This window comes from Amblyomma americanum, chromosome 1 (genome assembly GCF_052857255.1).
Source record: "Amblyomma americanum isolate KBUSLIRL-KWMA chromosome 1, ASM5285725v1, whole genome shotgun sequence".
Classification (NCBI taxonomy): Eukaryota; Metazoa; Arthropoda; class Arachnida; order Ixodida; family Ixodidae; genus Amblyomma; species Amblyomma americanum.
In genome coordinates this window covers 264,369,551-264,384,739 of record NC_135497.1, presented here as the reverse complement: position 1 = coordinate 264,384,739, position 15,189 = coordinate 264,369,551, and the positions used below count along the sequence as shown (strand labels likewise).

General features: G+C 48.8%; 1 pseudogene; it reads left to right on the top strand.

Moving 5' to 3' along the window:
- The first annotated feature begins 5,215 nt into the window (after positions 1 to 5,215).
- On the top strand, positions 5,216 to 7,132 carry LOC144117242 (uncharacterized; annotated as a pseudogene).
- The last annotated feature ends 8,057 nt before the right edge of the window (positions 7,133 to 15,189 follow it).

The following is a 15,189-nucleotide window of genomic DNA, read 5'->3' as shown; positions in this document are numbered from 1 at the left end:
TGGACACCTGAACCGCGCCGTTAGGGAAGGGATAAAGGAGGGATTGAAAGAAGAAAGGAAGAAGAGGTGCCGTAGTGGAGGGCTCCGGAATAATTTCGACCACCTGGGGATCTTTAACGTGCACTGACATCGCACAGCACACGGGCGCCTTAGCGTTTTTTCTCCATAAAAACGCTGCCGCCGCGGTCCGGCTCGAACCCGGGAACTCCGGATCAGTAGTCGAGCGCCCTAACCACTGAGCCACCGAGGCGGGGAGATGGAGGTGCCTTAGTGGAGTGCTCCGTAATAATTTCGACCACCTGGGGATTTTTAACGTGCACTGATATCGCACAGCACACGGCCGCCTTAGCGTTTTTCCTTCATAAAAACGCAGCCGCCGCGGTCGGGTTCGAACCCGGGAACCCCGGATCGGAAGTCGAGCGCCCTAACCACTTAGCCACCGCGGCGGGTCTTTGAAGGGCCGGCCTTCGCGAATACGGTACCAATGTTGGGCTAATTACCTGTGCTGCTTGGGTATGCGCCCTTCCTTTGCTCAAAGCCATCGCCGTCTAGAAAATTGTCAACGCCAACTCCAATGAACACAGTGAATGGCGATATCTTTCGCTTTGTATATCCTGGATTATCTGAGCTAATCCACATTACATTTTTCCTTCCTTCTTAACAGCCCCATTCCCAAGCAAACGGCATTGAGCCTCCCTTAATAAACAGCTTATTGACACATTCATTCATCAAAAGGGTTGGTCTCAGGAGCCTTTGCTCCTCTTAAACAAAACGATAGAAGGGCCGCAAACAATATTAGAACACAGTACCCATGACACAGTGTTAATTCTGTTCAAGGAAGATACTCGCCTAATACCTTCATGCAGTACTGCGGAATGGTCGTAAAGCACTGGGTGTTCTTAAGCTTTTGCTTCTCGAACTGCACAAAATACGTGAGATGTCAGCGCACATCGCATAGCCTTCAATTATTGCGCCCCTTCCGAAATTCTTTTAACCCAATTTTATTTTATCAGAGTAGCCTGAAGGATAAGCTTACTTTCTGTCTGCATTCGTTACCTTATTGATCACTGCTTTGATGGCACCGGTCAGGTGTCCACTTTGTGTGCGGCAGTTGTCGCGCGTATTTTTTCCTTATAAATAATAATAATAATTGGTTTTGGGGGAAAGTAAATGGCGCAGTATCTGTCTCATATATCGTTGGACACCTGCACGAGCCTGCGCGGTAACAAAGGAATAGCTCAAGAGCACTGCCAGGATAACAAAAAAATATACATTTGTTTCAGCAGTAATTTTCTCACTCGCGCTGTACACTGCATTCGATGTTTTTTTTTAGGAAATGAAAGGTGCCGCAACTGTCTCGTTTATCGGTGGACCCCTCAACGGTTACCTGAGGGACGCTCTTCTCTGCGTTTCTACTCGCCGCGGTGGCTCAGTGGTTAAGGCGCTCGGCTACTGATCCGGAATTCCTGGGTTCGAATGAGACCACGGCGGCTGCGTTTTCATGGAGGCAAAACGCTCAGGCGCCCGTGTGCTGTCCGATGTCAGTGCACGTGCACTAAGGCACCTCTTTCTTCCATCCTTCTTTCACTCCCTCCTTTATCCCTTCCCTTACGGCGCGGTTCAGGTGTCCAACGATATATGAGACAAGTAGGTAGGTAGGTAGGTGAAAACTTTATTGATGAGCCTTATGAATAAGTTAATGCCTATGATTGGTCTGGCTCTTGATCCCGGGTGGTGGCCAACAGTCCATAACGTGAGGCAACCTGTCCAGCCCTCTCTAACAGCCGCCTTTGTGAGGCCGGTTCGGAGCTGGAGACCGCGACTTCCCAATCCTCTTTGTCCTGAGGTTCCAGCGAGATGGTGGTTGGAAGTCTCGGCAGAGATTAAAATGTGGTCAAAGTTCACTCTCGGAGCCCCACAAAGAGAGCATTCGGTTCTGCATTGGCCTTGGTGGATAAGGGCTAACAAAGCCGGTGAAGGGAATGTGCGAGCCTGGAGCTGTCCAGGTAGTTTGTTCTTTCGAGAGGTAGATGGGGGGATAGGCGGTCATTTGCTCCCTGTAATGGAGGGTTATTTCATGATAGGTGACGAGCCGGTTCCTACCGCTACCCTGGTCTACGGTCTGCCCTGCTCGGTTGACGTACGCTCGATCAGGAGAGTGGGCCACTTCGTTGCTGGGGTTGCCTGCGTGGGCTGGGGCCCAAACTTTTTGAAGTGGTCAGGGTTCTGAGGAGCAAGAATCGAGAATTTTTCGCGTGATAGAATGAATCTGTCCCCGTGCAAATTTCGTGATTGCTGTTTAAGTCACTCAGAATGAGTGTTGCAGCGGAGGAGAAAATGGCAAGCGCTGTGGCCGCTTCTTCGGCTTCAAGTGAGGTTGTTGTCGTGATCCAGCGCGAGGCTTGATGTTTAAGGTTATGCAATGCTACAGCCTTGGCGTAGGCCGAATTGTGGATGTACTCGGCCGCGTCCGCATAGACCGCGTCTTTGTCGTTTGCATGAGCTTTATGTAAAGCCTTCGCACGAGCTTCGCACCTACTCCTCGTCTATCCGTTAATCCGCGATAGCACAATATGTGCCCGCCTTTAGTACTGTATACGCCTCTCAGGTCCTCCTAACATCTTTAAGCCCTATGGCATCCCATTAATGCCCGCTAGTTCCTCGAACAGCACTGCTAGGCTAGTCTCACTAGATGAGGTTCTAGCGTTAAACATTGAGAGGTTCAGATTCCAATGGCGGCCTGTCCGGAGCCAGAGATTCTTAGCACCCTTCGCAGCCGGTGGGGACTGAGGACCGAGGGTTAATTTGGTTTTTCATTGAAGGTTGTATCGAAGTGCTACACCAGGATGGCGAAATCCTGTTCTGGTGAAGGAGTGCGCTGTCGGTTCTCGTCACCGAGATCAGGCCGCACCCCAGGCCTGCTTATGCAATTCCATAGACACGCGAAGTCTTTTTTCCAAGCCCGGCGGAGAATTGCGCAGCGCCGGGATTCGAACCCCGGTCCTTTTGCACGTGACGCGGACGCTGTGCCTCTACGCCATCGCTGCACCTAATGCTTTGTTTTATGGTACGCTTAATGCGCTGAGTGTGTGGTGTGCAGCGGAGATTTTCGTGGAATTGTATGCCTGAGAATTTTACTTCCGTAACGCGCTCTAAAGGTAGAGACTGAAACAATTATCGGATTATCGATGTTAATTGGTCTGTTGCTAGAAGAGAATACAATATATATGGTTTTATTAGCATTGAGTGCTAATTGGTTGGCTGCAAGCCACTGTGAAAAATCCGTCAGCCATAGGTTTATAATAGTAACTGCAGTTGATAAATTATGAGTAGAAAAGAAAGCGCTGGTGTCGTCCGCATACAGAATGATTTCTGGCAAGCCTGGTATGGGTGCAGTCGTGAATATAGAGAAGGAATAACATCGGACCCAGTATGGAGCCTTGCGGTACACCATATTTTATATTTCTGAATTCACATTTAACGTTGTTGGCCACGCCATTGAACTGGAGTTTTTTTAATAAGTATGTCATGTTTAATGGAGCCGAACGCTTTGCTGAAGTCCAAGGATATGCCAAGTGTATATATATATATATATGTGTGTGTGTGTGTGTGTGTGTGTGTGTGTGTGTGTGTGTGTGTGTGTGTGTGTGTGTGTGTGTGTGTGTGTGTGTGTGTGTGCGTGCGTGCGTGCGTGCGTGCGTGCGTGCGTGTGTGTGTGTGTGTGTGTGTGTGTGTGTGTGTGTGTGTGTGTGTGTGTGTGTGTGTGTGTGTGTGTGTGTGTGTGTGTGTGTGTGTGTGTGTGTTTCTATCCTCTGGATAAGTGTTTCTTTTAGACTAAGGCAGATTCAGATGACTTATGATTCTGAAACCCATACTGACTGCTACATATCAAGCTCTCTTTCTGTAGATGACTACTAATCCGAGAATTAGTAAACTTTTCAAAATTTTTTGAAAACAGCGGAGGTACTGAAATTGGCCTGTAATTTCCAAGATTGTTCACCGTGCTGCCTTTGTAAAGGACCATCACACCCTCGCTGTTTTCACGTTCTCTGGAAAAATGCCCGTTGTTACGTTCTGAGACGCCAACATGCCAAGAATATTAAAGCCACTGGGAATCATCAATCTACCGAGGCTTCAAAGGGCCGTCGATGTGATTGCAGCGCTACGAGTGCAGGTGGTGGCGTCTACAAGGGTCCTTCCCGCCCCCCCCCCCCCTGCTGTTTACGGGGTGAAACGGCTCCCCGCTGTCTGAGAACGGCTTTGGTGAACTTGTCTTTTGTTCTCAACGCCGGACCCACCCGGGACATTTTTCTCCCGGAGGGGACGGCGGGGGGGAGCCGGCGAGCGGCGGAACTGCAAATCAGCCGTGACAAATGCGGCCGGGTTTGACTAAGCCAGCGTCTCCCTCGTGCTTCGAAAACAACTTCGACTTAGACTGTGCTTTCCCACACCCATACGTGAAAGCTTCTGCGAACTGCGGTGGGATCCATTCGCCCCCACACTACCGCTGTGAAGTGCAGGTGACTGACCTTCGACGCTCTCAATGGGACCCCCTTCGGGCTATTCATCAGTGAAGCCTGGACAGCGCGGACACTAATCTGCCAGAAGTGGCAAGAGTGTGTGGCTGGGGGCGGACCCGGAAGACTGGAAACGTGATCTACATCACAGTGATTCGACGCATTTTTAATGAACTAGATTCCCCAACTAGGGACCTGGGGACAGCGGACCCTATTTAAGCAGCGATCTGGCGTGTGTTCGCCAGCTCCCGATTCACTCTTTCAATCTTTGTATAAATGTAAATCTCTTCTTCACCTCGAAGACCCTCTCATCTCTTCGTCAACCCCACTACAGCAGTCTCCCGATCCGGAACCCGGGGACACCGACCTTGGCGAGAGACGGCACAGGCGAACCAGGGGCCCGCATCTAACAACTGGTGGCAGCGGTGGGATCGAAGCGCAATCCCCCAACACCGGTGGCCTGCTACGGGAGAGAAGCCCCGCATCTAACAACTGGTTGGCAGCGGTTGGATCGACCATGCGGCGTGGTGTTGCTTCCGTGGGTGAGTGCTTGAACTTTGCTTGAGATTCGCCAGGCTTCAATTGTTTGGGTTAATACATTGAACTGCTGGGAATCGAGGGAAGTTGTTCAGTGAGACAAGTGTGTGTAGCTCACGTCAACACTTGTGCAGCAAAGTTCAAGGCTCGGAACAGTAAACATGGATCTAATGTAGTTGCTAAGGTCAGATTTGCTGTCATTGTGTGAAGAGTTGGGTGTAGATGTAGAGGAGAAGATGAAAAAGTCACACATTTGCACATTGCTCTTGGAAACGGCCAATGCAGAAACAGTTAGCGATACGTGGGAACTCCTCAAAGCGGAGCGAAAGAGAGAGGAAACTGAGCGAAAGAAGGAGGAAAATGAGCGCCAACGGCTAGCGGCCGAGCGAGAGGAACGGGAGCTCAGAAGGTTGCAGCTTGCGAATGACCAAAAGAAACTGGAATGTGAGAGTTCGAGAGGCGTGACTCCAGAGAGAGTGAGTCAGGCCGAATCGTTTCCTATGGACAGATTGATGCAGCCGTATAAGATTGGCGAGGATCTTGGTTATTACCTCGTGAATTTCGAGAGGACGTGTGAGAAACGGGGTTACGCTAAGGAGACCTGGCCACAAAAGCTACTAATGGTGTTACCCTGTGAGGCGGCCACTATAGTCGCGAGGCTTGACGCGAAAGATGCCGATGACTACGAGAAGGTGAAAACGAGCTTGCTAAGAAAGTACCGACTTTCGGCAGAAGAATTCCGACAGCGGTTCAGAGGTGCCAGCAAGAGAAGCAGCGAGAGCTATGCAGAATTCGCATTCAGTTTGAAGGCCAACCTTACAGAGTGGTTGAAGGGCGCGGAGGCATATGGCACCAAAGATAAGGTTGTCGAATGTGTAGGCCTCGAGCAGTTCTATAACAGTATCCCTGAGGCCGTTAAGTTATGGGTGCAAGACAGAGAAAATGTGAGCACAGTGGAGAAAGCTGCAGAACTAGCGGACGAATATGCAACACGGAGAAAGCTGAGTTCCGAGTCAAGCGAGTCTGAAAAGAAAGCGTTCGGTTTAAGGAAGCGTTTCATTCCCAAAAATCGATCGCAATTTAGGAATCGCGAGACAGTTGAGGGCACTAAACAGGCCCCAGAAAAAACTGAGGATCGTGCCAAGCAGGCCGGAGCTCAGAAAGCATTGACGAAGGAGTTCGAGGCCAGGAAGCCGTTCCGTTGTTTCAACTGTCAGGAAACTGGACATATTGCAGCAAGGTGTACGAAGACGCGATTAGCTTTCTCATATGCCAACGACAGTGATGAGAACTTGGAACTTCTGCGTCCATATATTCACGAACTCCAAGTAAATGGAAAATTGTGCAGGGTCCTTCGGGACAGCGGGGCAACAATGGACATTGTTCACCCCTCATATGTCAAGGAGGAAGACTTTACTGGGGAAGTAGCATGGATAAGACAGGTACTAGAAAATCAGAGTGTGTGCCTGCCTATGGCAAGGGTGGTGATTTCCGGCCCGTTCGGCGAGCTAGTGACAGAAGCCGCCGTCTCGTCGGCTGTTTCATTGCAGTACCCGTATCTATTCTCCAATAAGTCAAATCAGCTGCTTTGCGATCGAGGTCAGAAGCTGGCTGAGGGGACAGTGAAAGCCCTGACTAGGTCCAAATCACGCGAGCTTGCTTCCAAGCTTAGGTACAGCCAGGAATCAGAGGCAACTGGTGAGAGGGAGGGAATTCCCGAGATTGCGGAACCAAGCAAAGAAAATGCAGTTCGAGCACATGAACAGCAGCAGGAACCTGTTACCGAAGGTAGCCCCATCGATGCCAGCCTACAAGAAGCGTGCAGTCCAGGCTCCATGTTATTGCCCACCTCCCTGTGCATGGATCGCTTGTTGCGCGTTGACAGAGACTCCTTAATCACAGAACAGGAAAGAGACCCTAGCTTGTCAAAGTTACACTTCATAGCCAAGGAGGGTATTGCTAGGCGTAACGTGACATTGCACCACAAAGTCGGATTGCTGTATCGCCATTACAGGGACAAAAAGGGGAAGACGCTTGATCAGCTGGTCGTGCCTGAAAGTACCGCTCTGACCTTTTAGGCCTCTGTCACGGAAACAGTTGGTCAGGGCACTTAGGTGTGAACAAAACGAAGGAAAGGCTGCTTGGGGAATACTACTGGCCGGGATGTTTCCGAGATGCTGAACGCTACGTGCAGTCATGCGACGCGTGTCAGCGCACCGAAAAACCAGGAGAAAGATGGAAGGCCCCGCTAAAGCTGGTGCCACTTATCTCGGAGCCTTTTCGACGTCTGGTCATTGACACCGTCGGGCCACTACCCAGAACTAAGTCAGGCTATAAGTACGTACTCACTATGATATGCCCTGCTACCAAGTTCCCGGAGGCGGTGCCGCTAAAGGAGCTTAGCTCGGCAGAGATAGTGGACGGTCTCCTGTCCGTTTTCGCTCGAATTGGCTTGCCGACAGAAATTCAGGCTGATCAGGGGACAGTTTTCACGAGCGCACTCACAACCACGTTCTTACAGAGGTGTGGGGTGAGGTTGATTCATAGCTCCGTTTACCACCCTCAATCGAACAGCGTCGAGAAGTGGCACTCAGTGCTCAAAAGAGTGCTACGTGCTTCCTGCTATGAGCACAAAGACGATTGGGAAAGTTGCCTCCCGGCAACGCTGTTCGCCCTGAGAACAGTACCGCACGAAGCGACGGGCTTCACTCCTGCAGAACTAGTGTACGGAAGGGCTCTTCGTTCCCCGCTTAGGATGCTTAGAGAAATGTGGGAGGGGACAGGAGAGAGTCAGTCAGTAGTGGAGTATGTGTTGCAGTTACTAAACCGACTGAGTGCCACACGAGAACTAGTGGATCGAAATCTCAAAACGGCTCAGGACACGGCGAAGAAGTACTACGACAAGAATGCTAGACTGAGAACCTTCAAGGCAGGGGATCGTGTGCTTATTCTCAGGTCCGCACGCAAAAATAAGATGGAAGTTCACTGGGACGGGCCAGTGGAAGTTTTGGATCAGATTTCAGAAACCAACTACACTTTGAAAATGCCAGGGAGAGGACAGCAGATAAAGATCTATCACTGCAATTTAATGAAGCCCTATGTAGAAAGGAGCGGGGTTGTAAACATGGCCGTAAATATCCCCGAAGAGCTACAAACCGAAAACCCTGAGTGGAAAGGCAGCATGAAAGAAAATGCTACCAACAGCATAGAGGAAATCGTGTCCCGATCCGCGAGCACCATGGATCTAGAACAAAAGCAACTCCAAGAATTGAGGCAACTGCTGTGCGAATTCCGGGAGAGTTTTAGCGACCGGCCGGGGAAGACAAATCTCATCACGCATGAGATAGAGCTAACTTCGACCGATCCAGTAAGATCGAAAGCCTACAGAGTTTCTCCAAGGCAGAAAGAAATAATTGAGGCGGAGATAAAGCACATGCTGGAACTTGGCGTGATAGAGCCAGCAGAGAGCGACTACACCTCCCCGCTGATACTCGTGGAGGCACCAGGCAAAGATCCGCGACCTTGCGTGGACTACGGGAAGCTGAATACCATAACAAAGGACCAGCTGTACCCAATACCGAACATCGAAGAAAGGATCGAGACAGTTAGCGCGGCACAGTACATCTCCACCCTAAACCTAGTGAGAGGGTACTGGCAAGTCCCCCTCTCGGAAAGCGCGAGTCGGCATGCAGCATTTATTTCTCCCATGGGGGTATTCCGACCTTTGGTGCTCAGTTTTGGGCTAAAGAATGCACCTTTTAGCTTTTCAAAGCTAATGAACATCATCCTCAAGGACATGCAGGATTTCGCGCTGCCTTACCTTGACGATGTGGCCATTTTTTCTAACTCTTGGGAAGACCATGTTTCCCATCTCAGGAGGGTACTGACGAGTTTGAGGGACGCTGGGCTAACCATTAAGGCCGAAAAATGTAGTTTTGGCTGCTCACATGTCACCTATCTTGGTCATGTTGTCGGTAGAGGGACGAGGAGACCGTCAGACCTCAAGATAGCCCCTATCGCTGAATTCCCGCAGCCCCGAACTAAGACAGATGTACGGTCATTTCTCGGTCTGGTGGGGTACTACCAAAGGTACATACCCAACTATTCACAGCTAGCAAGTCCTTTGACCGATGCGCTTCGCAAAGAAAAGCCGAATAGCGTTATCTGGGACGCAGCAAAAGAAATTTCGTTTCAGAGCTTGAAGAGCGTGCTGGTTTCGCGGCCCGTGTTACGCGCGCCGGACTACAGCAAGGAATTCGTGGTCCAGTGTGACGCCAGCGACCGGGGTATGGGGGGTCGTATTAAGCCAAGTCGGAGACGACAATGAGGAGCACCCTATCCTTTATGCCAGCAGGAAGTTAACCGTAAGGGAAGAAGCCTACAGCGCTTCGGAAAAGGAATGCGCTTGTCTGGTTTGGGCCGCACAGAAGCTAGCCTGTTATGTTTACGGGGCGAAATTTACTTTCGAGACAGATCATTGTCCGCTTACATGGCTGCGTCAAATGCCGCCCAAGAATGGCCGCTTGCTTCGATGGAGTCTAGCCCTCCAGCAATATAACTTTTCTGTGCGATACAAAAGGGGCAAATGTCATGGCAATGCCGACGGATTGAGCAGGTTATTCCCATAGTTGAGGTATCCGTTCGGTGGCAATTCGGTGCCTTTTCGTATTTTTTTTTGTACTAGTTAGCTTTGTTTTGGCGTGTTGTCCTATTATCCTTTTTCTTTTGCTTCCAAATTTGCCACCTCTCTTCAAGCCGTGTTCGGCGAATCGGGCTTTGGCAGCGAATTTGGCAGACATGGAAGTTGTTCTTAGTAGCCGAGATTACTGCTGTCAGCTACAAAATTTTGTGCTTACGTTTACATTGACAATGCAGTAGTATTGCAAAACAGCCTGGCGGCTCTCGGGTGAATTTCGTGCACTGCCTGGGGAGTGGCGCCATGTTGAGTGGCTGATTTCGACTAATGCCTCCGTTGTCCGAGGTTTAGTACTCTACTCTGTGCTTGCAGACAAGATGAAGGGCCTCCCACGCTACAACTCAAGTCATCTCTCCTCGACCAGTGATTGTGACCACTGGCCGATCGAGATTGTCCTGGCCGCGGAGGAGCTGTTACGTTTGGAGACGCCAACATGCCAAGAATATTAAAGCCACTGGGAATCATCAATCTACCGAGGCTTCAAAGGGCCGTCGATGTGGTTGCAGCGCTACGAGTGCAGGTGGTGGCGTCTACAAGGGTCCTTCCCGCCCCCCCCCCCCTGCTGTTTACGGGGTGAAACGGCTCCCCGCTGTCTGAGAACGGCTTTGGTGAACTTGTCTTTTGTTCTCAACGCTGGACCCACCCGGGACATTTTTCTCCCGGAGAGGACGGCGGGATGGAGCCGGCGAGCGGCGGAACTGCAAATCAGCCGTGACAAATGCGGCCGGGTTTGACTAAGCCAACGTCTCCCTCGTGCTTCGAAAACAACTTCGACTTAGACTGTGCTTTCCCACACCCATACGTGAAAGCTTCTGCGAACTGCGGTGGGATCCATTCGCCCCCACACTACCGCTGGGCTATTCATCACTGAAGCCTGGACAGCGCGGACACTAATCTGCCAGAAGTGGCAAGAGTGTGTGGCTGGGGGCGGACCCGGAAGACTGGACACGTGATCTACATCACAGTGATTCGACGCATTTTTAATGAACTAGATTCCCCAACTAGGGACCTGGGGACAGCGGACCCTATTTAAGCAGCGATCTGGCGTGTGTTCGCCAGCTCCCGATTCACTCTTTCAATCTTTGTATAAATGTAAATCTCTTCACCTCGAAGACCCTCTCATCTCTTCGTCAACCCCACTACAGCAGTCTCCCGATCCGGAACCCGGGGACACCGACCTTGGCGAGAGACGGCACAGGCGAACCAGGGGCCCGCATCTAACAACTGGTGGCAGCGGTGGGATCGAAGCGCAATCCCCCAAAACCGGTGGCCTGCTACAAGCCCCGGATCTAACACCGTTGTTAAAGTAAGATTTGCTATATGACAGCGCACATCACATATGAAGTCAGAAATTGCTTTTATTGGTGCTGCTTTGATACCATCATAAGCAGAGGAGCAGTTGTTTTTTAAATTATATATTAGGCTGTATATTTCTTCAGGGCTAGTTGGAGACAAAAACATGGTATCTGTTAGCCTGTGCTGTAAGCATTTCTAGAAATGTCCGGAGTCAGCCCCATCGAAACTTCCAAAAGTTAAAAAGTGTTTGCTCATTACATTGCCAAGAGCTTCACCTAGATTCGTGACGCGCAAATAATTTCTCTCTGCGAACTTTACTAAAACCTTCCCCCTGCTATTCCTGGAGCCTATGCCATAGTCGCCTACCACCTGCTCAGGTAGCACATCACAGCGGGCAAATATTAGAAAGCCACTGGCAAAGCGTGGCCCTAAGTAGGCCCAGAGTTGCCAATGGGCATCTGATATTGGCTATGCCATCATCAAATCATGGATATCATGGGCCCTGTTAGCCAGAGTTCTCCCACAGTTTGCCAGAATTGGCTAGGCCATTTTCAAAACCCGGTTATCATGGGCCACGTTAGCCAGAGTTCTCCCACTCTTTGCCAGAAATGGCTAAGCGATTTCCGAAATCTGGCTATCGTGGGCCACGTTAGCCAGAGTTCTCCCACTATTTGCCAGAATTGACTAGGACATTTTCGAAACCAGGCTGTATTGGTCTTGGCCTGCCACCCCTTATCCTGTGTTAAAGGTACATGGCAGATGTTGGTGAACATTGTACCATTAATTATATTGGGTAGAAGATTGATTTTATTGTCGAGTACCATCTCGGCAGTTTATAATTTTCGAACGCGCTAAAACTCGCTTGAGCTCCAGGGCTGGGCTTGTGCGAGTTCAAAAATTTAAGTTTATTCATCTTTCCTTACCGAATACTTTCGCAGCACATGCGTGAAGTTGGATAAACAACAAATATTTTCCGACTGCGCATTCGGAGATAGAGGAGAGTTATGAAAAAAACACTAAATGAAACCGAAGCTGTCAGCAGATCGCGCCTGCCAAAGTGAGCTCTCGTACAGGAGAAACTAAAGGAGGAGTATATGTCAACGCCGTCGGGGCGCGGCACGGCGGCGTCTGCCGCGGGCTCCGTCGCTGATCAGTGGAGTTCTAAGGTGCTTCGCAACAATTTCTAAACGCATTCGGAAGCATTCCAAACGCATTCGCTTGGTTTATAACAATGCTGCTGCTGCCATCAACTTCTGTTCTGTTCGTTCGCTGCAACTAACCACTAAGATTCCTTCAAGAATGTCTCGTAAATTTAGTAATTAACGAATGTGCGTTGGCATGACCCAGTTGTAATGATTTCTGTATTTATATATGGCTTAGCCTAGCCGCTAATAAAGAAATATACTTTTTTCTTTAGAAGTGCACAGACAGAGCTCACGCTGTCGCCTTTGTCCGATTTCTGGGCAGAATAACCCGCCTTTTTTGTAATTTATGTATTTGAAAGCGCTTTTGCACGCTCTGCTTATCTGGAAACCAGCAAAAGAGGACTTCCTTCTAAAAAAATCAAATGACTCATTTCATAAATTTTTTTAATTAAAAAAGCGCTTTTTGCATCACTCTAGAGAATTCAATGCCACACTGCGCAGTGGGTGTATGCTTAATAGAGATTCTAAATAAAACATAATAACTTAGTGCAAGTGCATTCCGTAAGCCGACTTTGTGCGCAATTATTGTAACGCCCAGAAACGAAACAGTGGCCTCGTAATTTAGACTTATAAGTAGCGCACGCGTGAAATATTAGCCCGCCGCTTCATACACGCACGCGATCACGCGGTGAGAGATTCCTACGCTTCCGTACGTCGTTCCCTGTGATCGCGCCTTGCCCTGTGTTTTTCGATCTGCTTTTTCCTTCCTTTTCTGCAGATCATCAAAGTTTCAAAATGTTGTTTTTTGTGCATTTTATTGTTCTGTTGCGTAATTTTCATTGAGGGATATAGCTCTTGTAGACGTCTTTACTTATTTGCTCGAAAATTAATTTTTTTTTGCTTTCGAAGGTTACCTTTATCGATGAAAAGCATCGGAAATAGTTTCGAGCCACTATTCAACACAGTTTTGTTCGTTCTAGCTTTTTGCACGAAATTTCCAAACCAACAATAAGTTGGAGGATTCTTCGACTACCAGCGAATAATTCTACTGCCAAATGGTGTTAGGCCCATGTTAACCTAGCTTGTTTTGCACCTGTCCCGTATGCGAATCTGCTTGCATAATATTTGATTTATTGCTTTACGATGCTTCTCCTGTGGCTTTACAAAAATACTTTGATGCTTCCGCGTTTTCCACACCCTTGCCTTCAAAACTGCTTATGACTCATTCTCCGAGAATTCCAAACCTCTTTCAGTTGTTTCGGCCCCGGTCCCCTTTTTGAAGTCTCGTATCTCCCCTACTCATCTTCCGGACGTGCCCTTTTCAAGGCAAGGGTGCTAACCCCTACTACTCGAAGCGATTTTCTTTTTACTCACTTTGTCCTAGCTGTTTTTCCCGTGCGCAGCAGCCCGCTCCACCGTTCGCCCCCCCCCCCCCCCCCCCCCCCCCTCCGGCATGACCTTGTTTCCTGTACCTTTCAGCTGAAAACTTTTTTTTTGCGACCACAAAAGTTGTGTAAAAAAATGGCTCTACCCCCTGCAGCCACCACCCCCTCCTTCCCACATCACCGTTGTCTCCCTGTCATTCGTCACAGCGCTATGCATCGCCACGACACATACATGACTGGACGAGTCTTGCCTTGTCTGGCACGGCGGGCGTCCAACCGCACAACCAGCGCGACGAAAGAGCATGCATACTCGAGCTGGCTCCGTTCGTAGTCTGGGCAAGCGAAAACCCACATCTGATACTATATGAAGAGCTCCGACGCGGTTCCCTCCCTAGCCTGCAATATCTTATTTGTAAGTATTACAAATATTTTATCTCGAGATACGTTCGGAAATTATTGTGATTTGAGGAGTAAGTGTTGCTTTGACTACATGCGGCTTTACTTTTTTCGGTAGGAACAGAGAACGAGACAAAGCACGAGGACGACTTCTATGTACTTGCTCTCATTGCCAAATGTCTGGCTTGACGTCGTGCTCAGTGCAGATCTGCCCGAATGGTAAGAACTTTATTTTTCGTCTTTGGTGCAATGAATTCACCGAACATTCGCTACAATGTCGAACAGCAGGTTTGAATTCATGTGACCTGACATCCGATGCATTCAGGAATATGTTTGTCATGTACAGCTTATGCAGCAGAGGAATCGGAACTGTTTTGTGTTCCACTACAGACCAGTCGGTGAGGATATGTGTACTACGTCCGCGCTGTTTCTCTTTGGCTAACACACTTGCAGGTGCAATAGGAAATCCGCAATTTAAGGTTAAAGCTTTTGCCAAGTTATCTCTCAACAAAAAAAAGGCATTACTCTGGAATGTAAGACGAGCGTTTTGTTTGGTTTTCAAGTCAGTTTCCAATCTGTATTACGTGCAATGAAAGCGACTAAGATAAACTGCTGGATTATAAAAAAAGGTGTTCTAGTTTTTTTCCATCCTGTATATTTATTTTGAACCCCATCAAAAGAAAACTACCCTTGTTTAAAACTGTTTCGACTCTATATAGAGGAAATGCAACAACCTGTGCATCTTTACTCGAATAAAAAATGCGCTCTCAATTTAGAGATCCGTAGTTAAACTAACACAAAATTCTGCATCAAATTCCTTTCAATATCACATAAATTTGTTTTTTTTTTTCACATTGAATATCTTACTGGAGGTGCGAAACGGCGCATTAAACTCAAAATCACCAAATTGGTACACGGCGAATTAAATTTCTTTCACTTTGTGCAAAAATGCGGTGCCAGTTGTTACAAAGTATCCTGTAAAATTGTGTCGAGTGTTTTCACGCCGACCGTGCCTCACAAAATTCAGTGTTATTTAATCATTTCTGCATTTGTCTTTTGACGGCCATATTTAGGTTCATCGTGACCTCATCTCTCTTTGCAGGCTCGAAGCATTGTGAGGTCATCGTGCAAGAGGTGGACCGGAGTGCAGTGGAAGAGTGGTCTTGCAAGAGGAGTGCAACAATTGCTTCAGATATGACTGATCAGTTCAGAGGAGG